The sequence below is a fragment of the Chrysochloris asiatica genome, unplaced genomic scaffold (genome assembly GCF_000296735.1).
Source record: "Chrysochloris asiatica unplaced genomic scaffold, ChrAsi1.0 scaffold00183, whole genome shotgun sequence".
In the NCBI taxonomy this organism is placed as follows: domain Eukaryota; kingdom Metazoa; phylum Chordata; class Mammalia; order Afrosoricida; family Chrysochloridae; genus Chrysochloris; species Chrysochloris asiatica.
Window position 1 is genome coordinate 5,258,219 of NW_006408701.1, and position 5,699 is coordinate 5,263,917.

The 5,699-nt window shown below is 41.4% G+C and overlaps 1 pseudogene; it reads left to right on the plus strand.

The window, feature by feature from the left end:
- Positions 1-2,984: 2,984 nt before the first annotated feature.
- On the plus strand, positions 2,985-3,507 carry LOC102835013 (annotated as a pseudogene).
- Positions 3,508-5,699: the final 2,192 nt, after the last annotated feature.

Sequence of the window (5,699 nt, forward strand, 5' to 3'; positions counted from 1 at the left end):
AGGTTGGCCCAGGATCGAGCATTGTTTCGTTCTGCTGTGCATGGGGTCGCTATGAGTCGGTTCCGACTCGATGGCACCTGACAACAACAACAACAACAACTAACAATGAGAACATGGAAGATGAAGTCTGGTCTAGACTTCTAAGGAATATTCTGGTTGTAATTCTTCCAATACAGATTTGTTTATTCTTCTGGTTGTCCATGGTACCTTTAAGATATTTCTCTAACACTGCATCAATTCTTCTATGATCTTCCATATTCACTGTCTAACTTTCACATGCATATGTTGTTGTTGTTAAGTACTTCCAAGTTGGTCCCAACTTATAATGACACTGTATAGGGTCGTTTCCAAGGAGCTGCTGGTGAGTTTGATCTGTCAAATTTGTGGTCCAGTGCATTATCCTGCAGCGCCACACCAGGACTCCCACACGCATATGAGGTTATTGAAAATATCATGGTTTGGGTCATGTGCACTTTAGTCCTCGAACTGACATCTTTGCGCTTCAACACATTAAAGAGGTCCTGTACAGCAGATTTGCTTAATGGATGTTGTTGTTGTTATGTGCCATCGAATTGGTACTGACTCATAAAGACCCTGTATAGGGTTTCCTTGGAACTGCCAGTGAGTTTGATCTGCCAAACATGTATGGTTGCAGCCATTTCTATACTACCTTTAGTAAATCATTACTTGCATGGGATATCAGTTATATGTCCAGTGATTTCCGCATTCCATTGGGTCACCTCTCTTTGGAATGGGCACAAATATGGATCTCTTCCCATCAGCTGGCCAGAGAGTTGCTTTCCAAATTTCTTGGCATAGATGAGTGAGTGCCTCCAGTGCCATCTCACTTTCTTGAACAATTTTAATTTGTATTCCATGAATTCCCGGTGCCTTGTTCTTTGCCAATTCCTTCAATGCACCTTGAACTTCTTCCTTCAGTATCATTGGCTCTTGATTATAGGCTACCTCTCAAAAGCAACACTGGTAGCATAGTGGTTACAAATCAGGCTGCTAACCTCAGGGTCAGCAGTTCAAAACTACCAGATGTTCTGCAGGAGAAAGATGAGGCTTTCTGCTCCTGTAAAGTTTTACAGCCTCAGAAACCCTGTAGCAGGGTTGCTATGAGTCAGAACCGATTACACAGCATATAACCACCACCACCTTGAAATTGTTGAACATCAACCATTCACTTTTGGTATAGTGACTCTGTGTATTCCTTCCATCTTCTTTTTATGCTTTCTGCATCATTCAATAATTTGCCCAGAGACTCCTTCAATAACGCAAGTCGAAGCTTGAATTTTTTCTTCAGTTCCCCCAGCTTGAGAAATGCTGCGTGAGTTCTTCCTTTTGGTTTTCTAACTCCAGGTTAGAACACACATTTCATTATAATAGTTGACTTTGTCTTCTTGAGCTGACTTTTGAAATTTTCTGTTTAGCTCTTCTACCTCTTCGTTTCTTCCATTTGCTTTAGCATCTCTACATCGGAGAGCAAGTTTCAGAGTCTCTTCTGACATCCATGTTGGTCTTTTTCTTCTTTTTTGTCTTCTTAATGACCTTTTGCTTTCTCCCTGTATGATCTTGATGTCATCCCACAAAACTTCTGGTCTTTGGTCTTTAGTATTTTATATAACAAATCTATTCTTCAAATGATCTCTAAATTCAGGTGGGATATATTCAAGGTCATATTTTGGCTCTCGTGGACTTGCTCTCATTTTCTTCAGCTTCAGTCTGAATTTGCATATGAGCATAGGATGGTCTGTTCCACAATCTGTCCCTGGCTTTGTTTTGACTGAAAATATGGAGGTTTTCTACGGTCCCTTTCCACAGATGTAGTCAATTTGATTTCTGTGAATTTTATCTGGTGAGGTCCATGTGTATAATAATCTCTTATGTTGTCTAAAAAAGGTATTTGAAATTAATCAATCTTTGGTCTTACAGAATTCTATCATGCTATCTCCAGCATCATTTCTATCACTAAAGCCATATTTTACAACTACTGATCTTTTCTCTTTATTTTCAACATTTGCATTCCAATCGCTAATGATTATCAATACATCTTAATTGCATGTTTGATCAATTTCATTCTGAAGAAGTTGGTAGAATTCTTCAATTTCATTCTCACTTGTTTTAGTGGTTGGTGCCTAAATTTGAATAATAGTGGTATTAACTGGTCTTCCCTGTAGGTGCATGGATATTATCCTATCACAGACATCATTGTACCTCATGACAGATCTTGTTGAATGAAACATCATTTCTCTTCAATTTGTCATTCCCAACATAGTAAATCATGTGATTGTAATATTCAAAATAGTCGATGCCAGTCCATTTCAGCTCAGTAATGCCTAGGATATCGATGTTTATGCATTCCATTTCATTTTTGATAATTTCAGATTTTCCTAGATTCATACTTTATGCATTCCATGTTCTGATTATTGATGGATGTTTATGCTGTTTTTCTTCATTCTGAGTTGTGCCCCATCTTGCCTTCATTCACGTCAACACATTCAACTCTACTTTGAGGAGGCAAAGCTTCCAGATCATAGTATCACAGTAGCTACCACAGTATGACAAACTGACAGACGAGTGGTGGACTAATGTATAGTTCTTTACATTTAGTAACAATCCAGTAGATGTTTGTTGAATAAAAGGATATTAAATGCCACCATGGCAGTTTTGGTTCTGCAAAAGTGGAGTGGACCTGATGAACTTGACCTATACTTATGGATGTAGTAGCTCAAAATGCCTATTGAGAAGTTCACACTGTGGTCCTGTGGCTCTGTGTCTTGCTTCAACAGTGTTTGGATGGAACAGATCCGGGAACTCCCTCACCTCCAGCCTTGGATCACCTCTAACAATTTCTTTAGGCACAATCTCTTCTCCAGGACCATCTTCTAGAGCACTCCCTGTTTCCGGGACCAGCTAAACACCATTTGTGTGTGTGTGTGTGTGTGTGTGTGTGGTTAGCTCCAAATCTTTGACCAACCATGAGCTCTCAGACCTGTCAGAATTATTCCGCTGAAGCAGAGGCCGGCATCAACCATCTGGTTAATCTACATCTGTGGGCCTCTTACACCTACCTCTCTCTGGGTTTCTATTTTGATCGCAATGATGTGGCTTTGGAAGGTGTGGGACACTTCTTCCATGAATTGGAGAAGTGCAAGGGTGCTGAGCATTTCTTGAAACTGCAAAACCAGTGTGGTGGTCGTGCACTCTTCCAGGACATGCAGAAGCCCTCCCAAGATGAGTGGGGAAGAACCCTGGGCGCCATGAAAGCTGGCCTGGTCCTGGAGAAAAACCTGAACCAATCTCTTCTGGATCTGCACACCGTGGGTGCTACCCACACAGACCCCCCACCTCTGTGACTTTCTGGAGAACCATTTCCTCAATGAGGAGGTGAAAATTATCCAGACGACGGGCAACCACCTGACCAACCTCCATAGGATGGCTGGTCCCCAGGCAGGGCTGGGTGAATACCTCTTCGAGAGGCTCACTCTCAAGCATGACTAGGAAGAGCCTGTGGAGCCCTGCAGCCTGTGAAGGGCCTTTCAGCATTCCCCTGCTCTCCGCATACTTTCTGCCTGAACCTTGCTATCCAGACACAGAGGCAGCATAGTCAATGCCCTGGAGCCCCTCTTCTCCCAAGCCATGGACCAAATGAAAACAACAAAGCTTCCTTTTACAGCAATAAAACAAAATAAAATACCAATTGAGAGGGAAGGTGTCTTCACATCCAAGATCAATCTTATCTTCTCTGTATAAAAGGGTTGATAAGACAGGCAACTTAGACATTGGCTACCTAAATGGGAGGTGCTATAAAGGCATGAAGTGACTGGCTTACAAGCTTTCAAGAGGGAATATAGTTTCAGAGTTTGTGGGGGGGAAGTAGAATCCCCACTGAATAGTTTTCATCTTGTCTAGATAGGTCTGGTGAAAGGAGATGGAGATAAGATTCTTATAATTCAATAGTGAGTAATTGTTATCATGAATAATTGCCATTGTCACAACTGTAAAGGCAGAAGTTTTGTCATCAACAGAGGGGAGTAGGTAATCTTACAGTCTAGGAACAGAGAACTCAAGACCATGAAAGGAGAAGGGCATGAGCAGAATGTGGGACTGTATCCAGAGAAACAGCAACACCATAGATGGAGACAGAAATGAGGGCATGGAGAGAGAGAGCAGCTGAGGACTCTGGACTCATGGAAAGAAAAAGACTGGGTGCTGGTATCCAGGTGCTGGTGATCAAGGGACAGACAGGCTTGCAGAATGTGTCCTTTGGTTATTTAAATTATTATATATTCTTGAGTACACCCCCACCCCAAAGGAGTCCTGGTGTGGCAATGTATGCTAATGCGCTGGACTGCAAAGTTGTTTGAACAACAAGTTTGGTGGTTCAAGCTCATCAGCTGCTCCTTGGAAACCCAATACAGGGTCAAAATATGGGTCAAAAATGACTCTACATCACCTAACAACAACTCCCTCCCACACACCAAAAAAATAAAAAACCAGAAAGAATAGAAGCAAATACTGTTGAATGATGATGCACAGAGGAGATTGTAATCATTGCAATGAAAAGATGAGTGTAAGGTTGACGTTCCCCCATGTAAACTATCACTCACTTCACAATAAAAACTTAAAAAAAAAAAAAAAAAAAAAAAAAAGGAATGGACTTATTCTTCCCATGTCCTCTCCCTTACTACCCAAATACATGACCATGGCACAATAAACAATAAAAAGAACACTCTGGAAGGTCTAAAAAAAGATGGACTACCTAGGAACTTTGGGACATGAGGAAAAACATGGGGGTGAATTCCCTGTTATAGTAGTTCCTGGAGCTGCTGTAACAAATTACCACAAGCTTGGCAACGTAAAGCAACAGTAATGTGTCCTCTCACTGTTCTGGAGGTTAGTGGTCTGAATACAAGGTGCTGACAGTCCCGTGCTATTTCTGAAGGCTCTAGGACAGGATTCTCCCTTTCCTCTTGGTAGTTTCTGGTGGTTGCTGGCAATCCTTGTCATTCTGTGGTTTGTAGACCCATCACTCCAATCACATTGCCTCTGTTGTTACATGCCCTGTGTCCTTATGTCTGTGTCCAAATGTACCTCTTCTTATGAAGAAACCAGTCAGATTGGATTTAGGGTCTACCCTTATCCAGTACGACTTCATCTTATTACCTCTGTAAAGATCCTTTTCCAGATGAAATCACATTCACAGATACAAGGATTAGTATTTGAGCATGTCTTTGAAGATGGCATGATTCAGCCCACAACACTCAATTTTAGTTTTGCTTTCTATATTTCAGAACAAGGTACTACAGAAGTCTCCGGCATACACAAAAAATGTCCTATGAAAAAATTAATTTTTCCAAACTAAAGGACCAGGGAAACCAAAACCTTAGCCTAACAACAGAAAACATTTTTGGCAATTCCCACCCTATTTCAGTCAATACCAGTGGAAAAGTCATAAACTAGTCTTCGGTGATTTCAACAGAGTGGAATGCATAGTTGCTTGTTGTACCGTCAAGTTAATTCTGACCCAGAGCGATCCTGTAATGGGTTTTCAAGGAGTAACTGGTGGGTTTGAACTATCAACCTTTTGGTTAGTAGTCCAGTACTTATCTTATAGCACCACCACATGACATTCAGCTGACATATGAATGCATACCAGTTGATCATTTATCAGACCACACCACCTTCCACAG